The 14194-nt window shown below is 39.5% G+C and overlaps 1 long non-coding RNA gene across 2 annotated transcripts; it reads left to right on the top strand.

The window, feature by feature from the left end:
* The first annotated feature begins 1052 nt into the window (after positions 1 to 1052).
* LOC138741672 (uncharacterized) lies at positions 1053 to 13464 on the top strand. Of its 2 annotated transcripts, XR_011343656.1 has the most exons (5): positions 1053 to 1158; positions 6415 to 6517; positions 7208 to 7365; positions 11983 to 12076; positions 13226 to 13464. It is a non-coding gene; the product is annotated as an uncharacterized lncRNA (long non-coding RNA). The 2 variants fall into 2 exon arrangements; XR_011343655.1 differs by having other exon boundaries at positions 11983 to 13464.
* Positions 13465 to 14194: the final 730 nt, after the last annotated feature.

The following is a 14194-nucleotide window of genomic DNA, read 5'->3' as shown; positions in this document are numbered from 1 at the left end:
CCTCAGGAGTTTGCAGAGATTTGGTATGACACCTAAAACCCTGGTAAATTTCTACCGATGTGTGGTGGAAAGTGTGCTGACTGGCTGTATCACAGTCTGGTGTGGGAACACCAATAACCCTGAGCATAAAGCCCTCCAAAAGGGAGTGGATACAGCCCAGGACATCACAGGCAAAACTCTCCCCACTATTGAAAACATCTACAGGGAACCCTGCCGTCAGAGGGCAGCAGCAATCATCAAAGACCTAAACCACCCAGCACACGCTCTGTTCTTGCTGTTGCCATCAGGAAAGAGGTATAGATGCCATAAGACTTGCATGATTAGGTTCAGGAACAGCTGCTCCCCCTCCACCATCAGACTCCTCAATGACAAACTCAATCAGAGACTCTTTTAAGGGCTCTTGTGCACTTTATTGATTTTCTTTTTTTGTCTCTGTATTGCGCAGTTTGTTTACATTCATTATCTGCTTACAGGTCTTTTATTAGCTTATATGTTTATGTTGTGCACAATTTATGTTTTGCTCGACCAATAAGTGGTAATTCTGCCGCACCTGCAGGAGAAAGGAATCTCAGGGTTGTATGTGATGTCATGTGTGTACTCTGACAATAAATCTAAAATATTAGGCATTTAATCATGTGTTTCCTTTTTTGAGTATATCTTCTCTGGAAAGCTCAATGTGGATATAAGCCACCCTATAACTTTTTTCTCTTCTTCAAATGACAGGGAAACTCGATGTTTGTTAATTCAGAGGAACTGAACATTTTGAATGCAGACCATGTGCTGCAGCCAGGAAGCAGCTGTATTTCCATTTCCACTTTTTGATCTTTAAATAAAAACATTGCTAGATTAGAATGATACACAAAGCAGTTTATTTGTGAGAAAGAATAGCTTAAGCATGCATTCTACAAAATATTGTGGAAAACGTTTTCTTCAGTGTGAGATGACGACAGTGTCTTGGGAACACTAAAGTCTCTGGTCAATATACCTGTTTGCAACAGTGAGAATCTATCCCATCTGGTTCTGCTTTTTATTATGACAGACAAAGATAAATCTGTTCTTTGTAAAATTTTATGAAGGAGCTTTCGTTATTTTTGGAACACCATGTGGAAGGCTTTACAGGATGCGACCACAGTTCATACATTTTTGTACACAGCTGCTGTGAGTAAGACCTTGTGTGATAGTTGCATCCTGTTGTTGAGGCAGGTTTAAACTGCACTGAACACAGTGATTACTACTTGAGGTCATTGTACACAGGGTTAGTTCTAAAGGCAAATTAATTCTCCATGGACTCATTTTTTGAATGCATTCTCCTGATTTGGAGCTTTGCTGTTGGGATAGTACAGATGGTTTTGTTTCCTGAATGTTATTGTCTATTAAAGTTACAGTAACAAATTAAACCTCGTATCTGAAATCTCTGTGCTGCTGTGCATATGAAATAATGATTTGAATATGGACCTGATAATTCATGGATGGAAAATAGTGGCAAGAATGCACATAATATTTTCGTGTGAAGCTTCAGATTGCGAGTTCACGGATAAACTTGATTCTGGAAGTGTGGCAGGAGGTTATTTTACTGGATTTTCATCCCATAACCCAGAAGGCGTGTTTAATTTCAAATTAAAAAAATAAAAAGATGATGTCAAGAAAAGCATGCTCTTAAATTTGCTTCACCTTCAGCTTGAAGGATTACAATTGACCTGTAAGAGAAAGGTATTGGCCAGCTGTATTTGTAAATGACACCAGTCCACCGCCAATATGGTTGATGTCTAATTGTTCCCTGAGATGGAGCAGCAAGCTGCTCCGGTATATCAAATCTTAGGTGCACCAACAGCCACATCTCAAAAGTCCTTTTGTTTTTGTTAAGATTTATTACTGTCATTGAATCAGTGCCCCCCATAATGGTATAGGTTTCTCCCCACACACAGAGACCAAGTTATGTGCAGGGCTGCCCATCCAACAAGCAATCAGGGCAGGTTCTGCTTCCAGAACTACTCAAGCAGAATTGTTAACTTTCCTTGGATTGTTTCAATGAGATATCTTGGGTTGATTTCTATGTAAATATGACCTTGTTTTTAAATTATCTAACCTGGGTGGAATCCCACAGGATTGTTGATGGTAGTCATATAAATAGCAAGCTCTGTCTGATCAACATTGTTTCTATTGCAAATCCTTGCCAGCTACATTCTTTTGTATCCTTTAAACAAACCTTCCACCTTATGTCCCAAAGAAATTTCATAAATATTATCTATTCTATCCTTTTTTTTTAAAAAATCAGCTCTTACCATTTGCTTCCTTTGGGTTTACCTTTGCTAAGAATGTTGTAAATTTGGCATTTTGTCTGTAATTTGAACTAATCTAGCGCGACATTTAAGAGAGGTTCTGCTGTAACTGTATAAAGTACTGGTGAGGATGCACCTGGAGAACTGCATTCAGCTTTAGTCTACTTACTTGAGAAAGGATGTACAGTACTGGCTTTGGAAGTTCACCAGGTTGATTCCAGAGATGAGTGGGTTAACCTATTGATAATACAGGGGAATGAAAGTTGTTTCCACTGGTAGGTGAGATGAGAACTTGGGGACATAGCCTCAAGATTTGAGTGAGTATGATGAGAATGGAATGAGGAGGAACTGCTTTTCCTTGAGAGTAGTGAATCTGTGGAATTCTCTGCCCTGGGAAGAGGAGGAAGCAGCTTCAAAGAATACATTTAAAACACAGATAGATAGATTTTTGAAAAGAAGGGGAGTTGAAAGTCACGTAGAAAAAGCAGGTAGGTGGAGTGGAGTCCAAGGCCAGATTAGCCTCTATCTTATTAAACAGCAGAGCAGGCTTGATGGGCTGAATGGGCTAGCCCTGTTCCTATTTCCTGTGTTCTCTTGTGTACCTCGTGGGAAGTATAATAAAGTTGGCATTTTTCTCCTCCCCAAAGCCAGCCTCTTTACATAATTGCATCATGAATTACTCCTTGAGCTACAACAAGAACTGTTCCTATCTCTGATTTGAAAATGTTTTGAGTTCTCCAAGTCTGGTCTGCCCCTGGACATGGAGCTAAGGGTATTGTTACATGTAAGATAATCCCAGCCATCCTTGTTCTTGCCTCCCTGGCTGATAGACATCCCTTGATTTCTGATTTCAGATATATTGTCAGAGCACATACATGACATCACATATAACTCTGAGGTTCTTTTTTCCTGTGGGCAAGGCAGAATTACCACTTACTGGTAGTTGAAAAAAAAACTGTACATAACGTATGCATTTAAACAAATAAAGAAATGTAAATAAACTATGCAATATGGGGAGGAAAAATAACCAATAAAGGGTAAGAGTCAGAGTCCTTAAATGAATCGCTGATTGAGTTTGTTGTTGAGGAGTCTGATGGTGGAGGGGAAGCAGCTGTTCCTGAACCTGGAGGTGAGAGTCTTGTGGCACCTAGACCTCTTTCCTGATGGCAGCAGCAAGAACAGAGCATGGGCTGGGTGGTGTGAATCCTTGACAATTGCTGCTGCTCTCCGATGGCAGTGTTCCCTGTGGATGTTCTGGATATTGGGGAGGGTTTTGCCTGTGATGACCTGGGCTGTGTCCACTACCTTTTGCAAGGCTTTATGCTCAGGGGTATTAGTATCCCCTTACCAAACCGTGATGAAGCTAAACAGTTGGGAAGAGATGATATCCCATTATTTAGAACCCTGAAACCTTCTGGCAGATCTTCCCAAACTGATTCCCTTAATTCTCCCCTTCTTATACATTCAAAACTCTATTCTCAAGTGTTTGTGAGAAATAAAATCTGCACCTTGGATTCTTCTGTGACTTTATTGCAGATGGTCCGGAAGTTTCTGATATGTTTGTGGTGACTTTCTACGTGCTGGATTGAAGTGGCATTTCTAAAAAATCTCCCACATAGCTTTCAGGAAGGACTGAGCATTCTCAAAGTATTGCATGAATTAACAGCATTAAGTACATTTCTGAAGTTAGTTCTTAAAATATATTAAAATGTAACTGGGCTTGCCCCTGCATTTGGGGTTGTCTTGCAACAAATTAGCTATATGCATTTGCTACCTCGATTTCATGATGTATTCCTTGCATAATACACAAGAGTGCCGAGAAACACATGCAGCATCTACAGGAGGTTAAAATAATCAATATTTTTGGCCTGAGCCCTTGGTCAAGGGATGAACAAAAAGCAGGCAGACATCTGAATCAAAAGGTGGGGGGAGGGGCAGGGGAGGAGCACAGCCTAATGAATAAGAAGAGGATATAGGTGGGAAGCTCAGAAGAAAAAATGATGGGAAGTCATGGGGAAGGTTAGGTCTCTGAATTAGAGAGGGAAGGGAAGGGGGGTGGTGAACTAGAGGAAAGGAGACAGTGGGATAGGGAAAGAGGGAGTCTTGGGGGGGGCATATAGCAGAGTATGGTGAGATCGGTTCGTATCGGTTCATGGTCAGAGAATGCACAGACGGAATATTAGTTGTTGTTCCTTCAATTTGCCTGTGGCCTCAGTAGGGAAATGCATGTGGCCATGGATAGACATGTCGGTGTGGGAATAGTATATCGAACTAAAATGCTTGGCCACTCTTACTGAGGCAGACAAAGCAAAAGTATTCAACAATATGGTCTCCTCCACCTTGCTGTGGTGAGATCCTTCCTGGAGGACCTGGGGGACATTCTGAAAAAAATAACAAAGGTGGATTTTTCTACAGGGACGGGATTGTACCTTCTGGGAAACTTTATGGATGTTAGTTTTAAACTGTCTAAGCACCAAATTCAGTTTGTGAAGGTTGCCTTTGCGGTAGCCAGGAAATGTACACCTGGAAGTCCAACTCCCAATCCCAACTAAATATTGCATGATGGAATATGGAATGTGTTCCCCTGGATAAAATCATGTATAATTTAAGGAGGAAATATGACACATTCATTGGAGTATGGCAGCATATAGGTTCACAGATATAGTTACACCCCTTCCAAATAGAAGAGAGGTAAAAATCCGTACTAATAGTGGAACGATTGAGATAAATGAGTGGATCATGGCACAGATGACGTGCTCTTGTTTTGTGTCTTTTTAATTTTTCATGTTAGTTTTCATTTATATTTGGTTCCTTTAAGGGTCCGTAACTCTATAGATTTTTTTTGTGTTTGTTTAATTTAAATTATCTTTTCCTTGTGATATAAGGGTATGGGATGGAAGGGAGAGGGGTGGGTGGAGGGGGGGGGGCATAAAGGGCTCTGAATGCAATATATTATTGTTGAGAACGATTGTGTTGTTCTGGATTTGTCCAAGTCTTGGAAGATGAAAAACAAAATATTCAAAAAAAGTCTCCCAGTCTGGTTTTGGTCTCTCTGATGTAGAGCAGGCCATAACAGGAGCACCGAATAAGGTAGGTGAGCTCTGTAGATTCACAGGTGAAGTGTTGCTTCACTTGGAAGAACTGTTTTGAACCCTGAATGGTGGTGAGGGAGGAAGTGTGGCCGCAAGAGGAGCAATTCTTGTGGTCACAGGTGTAGCTGCCAATGGATCAATTAGTGGGAAGGGATGAGTGGACAAGGGAGTCCCGGAGAGAGTGGTGCTGAGGAAAGTGGAGAGGGGAGGTGAGGAGATGTGTCTGGTGGCGGGATCACATTGCAGATGGAAACTCCAGAGGGTGGTGTGATGGTGGGTAAAGACAAGGGTAATCCTGTCCTTGTGGTATTTCAGAGCAGAGGGGGTCTGGACAGATGTATGAAAAATAGAGAGGAGATGTGGGTAAGAGGGTGAGTTGATGAAGGAAGACATCGCGAATGTTCTGGAACAGAAGACCTCATCCTGGGAGCAGAGATGATGGAGGTGGAGAAATTGAGGGAAAGGAATGGGACTCTTACAGGGGACAGAGTGTAGTCATGCTATTGTGGGAGTTGGTAGGTTTGTAGAAAATATCTGCAGAGGATGTATCTCAATTTGCCTTGATGAATATAAAAATCTCAGAAGAAGCAGCTCCCCTATTGAGACTGAAAATAAACTAAACTGCAGATGCTGGAAATCTAAAATAAAACCAACATGGTGGAAACACTCAACAAATTTGGCTGCATTTATGGGAAGAGAAATAATGTTCAGGTTGAAGACATTTCATCAGAACTGGGAAGGATGTTGTTTTTCTCTTGTCCTTATTATTTAACTGCTCCCATTTACTCATCCAAGAGGAAGCCTAGATTATTCCAGTCATGACTCAGTTTTTACTCAGAAACATCTCCTTGGCCTCAACGCGCTACTTTTATTTCCTTTCCTGTTATGATGAAGGGTCATTGACCTGAATAACAGCTTTGTGGTCTGCATTTTCTGCCCTTTTGAGACTGATCCACGGTGTATTCTTGTATACAAATATTTATGTATTTATTTTTTTCTTTTCTTTTTTCTTTCTTTTCTTTGGCTTGGCTTCGCGGATGAAGATTTATGGAGGGGTATGTCCACATCTGCTGCAGGCTCATTGGTGACTGACAAGTCCGATGCGGGACAGGCAGGCACGGTTGCAACGGTTGCAAGGGAAAATTGGTTGGTATTTATATGTATAGATTAAATACCTGTCCTGAATATGTATTGTTTGTCTGTGTGTGTGTATTGTCTGCTTGTGTGTCTGCATGTTTTGCACCGAGGACCGGAGAACACTATTTTATTGGGTTGTACTTGTGTAATCAGATGATAATAAATGTGACTTGACTTTGATGCTGCAAATAATTTTTGAATTTGGGTAAAAGCATTTTACTCTTCATTTAACTGAATTCTAATGAATTTGGATGACTGGAACTGCTACGGGAAACGTAAAGTGGGAAGTTTTTGTGATCTACGATAGACTACCTTGATGAACACAACTTCCTCAATTGTCATAAAATAGCTCCAGTTTTGGGAAAATGAAAAATATTTATTTTAAAATGACTGGTTTCATCATCTTATCTGTTAGTCTTATTCAAATCTTTTTGTATCAATTTCTAGAAATGTTCTACTGAGATTTAATCTTTAGGCAAGCCATATAATAAAACAATTGAATGTTAAGCTGCTAAGCAAATGATTGGCTTGGGAAACTTCACTTAAGAACTCTCTAAGCACTGTTCTTAAAATAAATACCGAGTTTTATGAAATGAGACTGTAATATGTCAAACATATCTTCAGAAGTTTATTTTCTTGGCTGTTCTAATTTTTATAAAATCACAGCCTTGGTTGGAAATGATATTCAATCCATTACAGGGAACTGGCAAGAGTTCACTGGCAGAGATCTTTTTGATGAAACGGGTGCGGGGTGCTGAAAGAGAAAGGCCTGCTTTTCTGCAAGCAAGAGGGTCTCCACACATATTAGGCATTCATATTACAAGACCAATGTCAGCATGTTCCTGGTTCATGAAAAGGTAACCCTTGTGCTTACATAGAATCTTTCACAACCTCAGAAGATGACAGAGTGGTTGACAGCAAATCACGTAGTTTTAAAGCTCAATAGGTATTGTCATGCGAGAAACATCTTTGAACAGTAAGATTACACAAATAGCAATGACCCAGGATGTGACGGGGAACTCATCTTCACATATTTCCAATGTGATCTTTACCATCTCGCTGAGATGGTAGCAAGGGCTTCCATTTAATATCCCTTCTGAAAGTTAATACCTCTGACAGCAATAGCTTCTGTGGCCAAAACTTTGGACTTGAGCCCACAACCTCGACTCTGAGTGAAGCATGCCACTAATAAGTCACAGCTAGTGCCATGCAGAGAAGAAGTAGCTGTTTTTTTCTGCCCCTAAGCAGTTCTGCATGACCTCAATTATACAAGAAAGTTCTGGGTGGGAAAGTGGTACCAATAAGAAGGTTCTACAGTAAGGAGTCGACTCTTTCAGGACAAGAAAATCAACAGAAAAGTGATGGAGTGTGGACATCAGCACTAAATGAGCTGGCTGTCAAACCATTTGGGATTTCTAACAATTCCTTGAGTAATCTTTTTCCACTACATAATACTAAATAGAATCTGACAGTTTTTTGAAGAGGTGACCAAAAGAGTTGATGAGGGCAGGGCAATAGATGTTGTTTACAAGGACTTTAGAAAGATATTTGATTAAGTCTGGAAGGCTAAATCAGATGGGATCGAAAGTGAGCTGGCCCATTTGACTCAAAGCTAGCTTAGTGGAAGAAGGCAGACAGTAATATGGTAGGATGTTTTTTTCTGAATGGAGGCCTCTCTACAATGGAGGCCACAGGGGTTGATGCTGGGTCCACTGCTGTTTGTCATTTGGAGCAGCCATTCTCAACAGGAGGCTTGAATCTCCCCCTGGGTGCCATAGTACATTTAAGGAGGTGGGGGGGGAAAGGGCTGCAGATTGAAGTCCTTAATAAGACTCATTTTTATGCAGCTAGTGGGAGAGAAGTACAGAAGAAACCAACTAAGCTCGACAGCTTCACAGGGAAGGGGCCCCATAAATTTTGAGCAGCCAAATAAAAATGTCGAGAATGGCTGAGTAATGATATGGATGGGAATGTAGTTAACTTCATGAGTAAATTTTCATATGACACCAACATAGTGGCCAGTGAGGAAGGATATCTACGTTTACAACAGGTCTAGATCAGTTGGGAAGGTGGGCCAAGGAGTGGCAAATGGATGTTAACTCTGATGTGTGTGAGATGTTGCACTTTGATAAGTTAAACCAGGGCAGGATTTACATGATGAATGGTAGGGCCTTGAAGAGCATTGTAGGACAGAGTGGACTAGTAGTACAGGTGCATAGTTTCATGAAAGTGGCAACTCAAGTGGATAAGGTCATGAAGAAAGGGTTTGGCACACTGACCTTCATCCTTCATTGGGTCGAGGGGCATAGAGTACAAAAATTGGGAACTCATGATTCAGCTCTACAAGGCATTGGTGAGCCAACAGTTAGAGTACAGTTCTGGACACCCAGCTATCGGAAGGACATCAGGAAATTGGAGGTGTTGAATTGTCGGCAGGGGCTACATAAACCATTATTTCCTTATTTATACTCTGTTCTACAGTATAGCCAAAATGTTAGAAGGCTCTATACTGCTTCCACCAATGACGTCTTACCCTGATTATTTCTTATCTCCACCAACTTAAGAGTGATAGAGAGAAACCGGATGGAAATAGGCCCTTGAATCCACTGAGTCTGAGGTGACTATCATCCACCCATTTACATTAATCTCTATTTTTTTTTAATTCTCCCCACCTTTTCATTGACTTTCCCAGTTTCTACCACTAACCTACACACTCAGGGGGATTTACAGAGGTTAAGTAACATAACAACATATGGGAGGTCTATGGGAGGTGAATGGAAGCCAGAGGAAGCCCATGGGGTCACAGGGAGAGCATGTGGATTCCATGCGACAACTCCTGTGATCAGGTTTGAACCCGTGCCTCTGTCTCTTCAAGGCAGCACTTCTATTAGCTGTATCACTGAACTGTCCTGATACTTGGAAGATAATCCTATTCTTGAGCTTTTGAGCCATTATCATGCCTCAGTACTGCAGTGATTTCATCTTTTATCAATAGAGCTACTCCACCTCCTTTTCCTGTTAGCGATCACCCTTTCATGACTCAAATACATTACCTCATTCTTTTGTGGATTGAATTCCATTTGTTGTTTTCCTTCCCCAACAGACCAGACCATCTGCTTGCAGTATAAAACTTTCCTTCTCCCTGTCAACCAAAAGCCAATGTTTGAAACATCTGCAAGCAGATTCCTATATTAAGATTTAAATCATTAAAACTATTACAAAAAGCAAGGGACTGAGCACTGAACCCTTAGGAGTAATAACTTTTCAGTCACAAAAATAAACACCTAACATTACTCTTTTCTACCAAACACTGAACTAATTTTGGATCAGATGTACCACTTTTCCTTGGATCCCATGAGCTTTTACTTTTTTGACCACTTGCCATATGTGATCTTGTCAACTGTCTTCTAAAATAGAGGAATAAGTTTGAAAGAACAAGAAATATGATATATTTCTGAATCTAGGAAATCCAAATTAATAAACTGTTCTTTAATGCTGCACTATTGCTCCTTCGTTCTGGCTGCTATCTCAAAATATTTTCAAGTGACCCTCTAAAACCCCTTCATAATTTTAAAGTCTTCCATCACCCCTTGGTCTCTACATTTTCTGAAGGACCTGATCGTTCAATTTTAGTTCATTCGCTGTCATCTCAGCATATTTTCAAGTGTCCATCATAACCTTTCTATAACATGGAGAGGAAATCTGTTTAAAGTACATTGAATATTATTTAAGCAAAGTTCTGTACATGGTTAACGTAACTTCTTAATTCTTCATTTAATTTTCTCTTTTATTGGAGACCCATGCTTTGTTTGCCATTTAATGTTCCTATAAATCTATTTAATTGCTAATAATTGATGTATCTGTACACTGCTCTGCTCCCAATTTGAAATCATACTTTTCTGGGAAAAAGTGTCTTCATTAGTCTCCCAATGAAAGTAGAGCAGAGTTAAGATACAGTAAAAGACTAAAAATCTGGATATCAGAAATCTGCACCACCCAGGAATCTGGAATCTCAGATACAGTAAAAGACTAAAAATCTGGATATCAGAAATCTGCACCACCCAGGAATCTGGAATCTCCAACTTTTAAATTTAGTGGGCTTTTGTGTGCATACGTGTGTAAACCCACAGATTAACGGCGGCAACAAATGACTTAATACCAATAATCTTATCACAAATAAATTCATTTGTAGACTGTATTTTTCTGTTGCAATCTACATTTTTAAACATAATTTCAAGCTTTACGCACGTACATGCATTGAAATATTTTTACATTAACATTTTTGTCGTGTTGAATTTATTTTTCTTTATAACTGCTTGTTTTGTTAAATGAAGCATGCTGTATTTGCTAATGAATAAACTATCAACATTTACCTGTTCACTTCTTCTTTATTCCTCCTTAAATTTGAATTTTAAAAGTACTGCCCAAGAATCTGTAAAATCCAAAAATTCAGACCGACCCAATGCCCGAGCAGTCCAGATATTTGGTCTTTTACTGTATGTAGGTCAAATGTACATGTAATACAGCTCTACAGATTGCTAGCAGGTGACTACTCCTTAGTATCTGCAATAGATTTATGGAATTAATGCATGCAATATTTGAGCATGGCATGTAAAATTAGATGGGTTGAGGGAACGGTATCCAACTGTCAGAAATGGTCTCCCAATTAGTAATGTTCTGCCCTGGATCAAAGATTTTTAATATGATCTTTTGAATGTTTCATTTATCTTTTTTTTGACCAAGGTTAGGAGAAATGGAATACTTTCTACATTCCCCACTGGACCAAATGCCGAGAGATACCTTTGGGTCCCTGGGTGGCCGCCAAACCAGAAGATCTTCAATTCTCATTCAACTCCAAAGATTTGAGGCCAAAATTCTAGACTAATCCTCTTACTGGCTAGGATTAATTCCGATTTTGGATACAATATTGGAATAGGGTCCCACCCTATTCCCTGAGCAAACAAAAATATCTCATGGCAATTTTTACAGAATAGCAGGAAACTGATCTACAAATGCTGACAAAGGCTGACTTCTCAAATATGATCATAAAAAATAAAAAAATGGCTTGGCCTTCATCTCATTGCACTTTGAGGGAGCTTGTGTGAAGATTGATTCCTACAGTATAACAGTGCAAAGCTAGAGAATGACATCATATTCATGCAAATGTTTATTTCTTTTTTTATGTAGATTATTTTTTTTCCCCCTCCTAGACATCTAACAGCACCAGTGGGACCAGATTTCAATTCCTGGATCCTTGGAAGGATATCAATTTTATTAATTAATATAAATATGCTTTTTCTTTAATACCAATAATAATATGGTGATTGATAAACCTTTGGGATGATGCTGTACCTCTGATCATTACAACCAGCTTTTTTCTCTTTATTGGTTCTGATTGCCACGCAGCCAGTTGTCTGCCAGTATTCCAGTGTTGTTTTGCCTCACCATTTCTTCCTCCGATTGTCTTCCCCCAGATCAACAGATGAATGATGTCATCGTTCCATTGAATGACAAAAGCCAGCTGAAGGTTCCATTATGTGACTTATGAGAAAAAGTTTAAAAAAATAGGTGAAGTTCAAACTTCAGGATAATACTCTGGGTATCCAGACATCTGTGAAGAGAACATTATTTCATTGTTGGTACTTACATTCAACCAGGAAAATGCAGTGACAGCTTGTGGCCAAAGTACACTTTGGCTAAGTGATAAGAATGCATAATATAGTACTATTTAAAGCTTCAGCTCCTATCCATAACATTATTATGATTGGAACAAATAGCTTAGTGAGCCACAACTCCAAATCATGTTTTAAATTAGGCAATTGGAGGACAACAAAGAATTTATAAAATTTTAGCATAAAATAATTTTAATTTCTTAATTCTAGATTGATAGGTAAACTTACACAAAAAGTAAAGCTGAATGCACATCCCTTGGAATGAAGACTTATGTAAAAATTGCAGGAATAGGAAATGGGACAGAATCAGGGCCGGGAAAAAATTACAGTGAGTTTGTGTATTGGACTTAACCTTTGAAATAAATCAGAATTAATATCAAATCTTTCCAGCATGACATTTTATTATCGATGTGGACCATAAAACCCTTAAAATGAGGCTGATAAATGGGGGTCGACATATGCCATTTGACTTGAACACTGAAATATATGGTCATCTCAAAGAGAACTCAATCAGCTTGGGAGGAATTTAAGATAAAACTGAAGTTTTTTAAAGCAGTTTTTATGATGAAAGGTCCCACAACTGCTCTCAATACTCAATTATGCATCAGGCACCACTGCTGATGTCTCCTTTGAGTGGTGGTGGCCCAGTCCAATCATACAAAGCCATGTGCTGACTAAGCATGCCTTGTACAAGACCTGGAAGAAACTTGTGCTCCGCTGAATTTCTGAAAGCACACCAGCAGTCAGTGTGTATTGAGCCCAATGAAATCTTTAGATACATACTTTACCCTAATAATTTTATAACTGAACCAAGAAGAAACAGCTAAAATCTATAGAGAGTAAATATACTTTAGTTTTCAATATCCATGTTCAAGTGGTGTTGAAGTGTTACAGGTCAAAGAATGAATAATTATCTTTCAAACTTGAACTACAGCAAGACAACAAGTTCTTTCACTTTTCCCATAACAATCCTGTTCAAGGTAATAAAATCTTGGCTGTACTTTCTGTTTTATCTCTGTTAATTTTCTTGCTTTTGCCCCTGTAGGCCTCTTAAAACCAATTTTCCTCAAGCCAGAATGGAGCAGCTGATTGGGCAGTTGGGCAGGACGGCCTGACTTCTAATAAACACGCGTCCTTCTCCAAACCAGGGTGGGAGATGCTTCAGCTGGCCAACTAGCAGCCAGTTCCTGTACAAATGCCAATGAGCAACCAGTAATGATGAATAAAAGTTAAGAAAAAAAAGCAGTTTTTCTCCCTCTTACCATGGATGGTTTTAGCTGCACTGGGCCAGAAATAGATAAAGCTCTTTTTGAAAGAGGGGGAAAACCTGGTTATATCTCACTTCCCACCCACTCACATCTCACTTCCTCAGGCATCTCAAGGCATTTATCAATCTTTATTATTCTTGAAGGATAGTCTCTATTGGCTTGGAAGAAATATTGCTGCAAAATGATCCAGAGCATGAGGCCACATACAACAAATGAGATACACATCCAGATATTTTGTTTTAGTGCTGATATCTGAGAGATGCAGAACAGCACAAAGAAGTGCCAGAGACCTGGATTTAACCCTGGTTTCAGGTACTCTCTGTGAGGAGTTTCCATGTTCTCTCTATGACTGTGGGGGTTTCATTTGGCACCAATTTCTTCTAACATCCCAATGATGCAGGGGTTGGCAGTCAAAATTGTGCACTGGAAATTGTCCCTAGTCTGTAGACTGTTAGATTCTGGGACAAGTTGTTGAGAATGTGTGGGAAAAAAATGGGGATTAATGTAGTTTAGTGCAGTTATTCTCAATGGGGCTCACAGCACATTTAAGTAAAAGCCTTGTTTTCTTTTCACCTCATGTAACACTAATATTTTTATGTTTTTTTTTAAGTAGTTGGTAGGTGAGAAGCTCAAAAGGCTTGACAAGGAAGGGGGCCCATAACTTTGAGATGATTCCATGAGGAAGCCATAACCTAAAATGAGAATGATTGGTTTCCTGTAAATTAAGTGGTTGAAGGGCTTGTTTT

This window comes from Narcine bancroftii, chromosome 8, assembly GCF_036971445.1.
Source record: "Narcine bancroftii isolate sNarBan1 chromosome 8, sNarBan1.hap1, whole genome shotgun sequence".
In the NCBI taxonomy this organism is placed as follows: domain Eukaryota; kingdom Metazoa; phylum Chordata; class Chondrichthyes; order Torpediniformes; family Narcinidae; genus Narcine; species Narcine bancroftii.
Note: the sequence above shows the minus strand (reverse complement) of the source record. Positions and strands in the feature narration are given on the sequence as shown.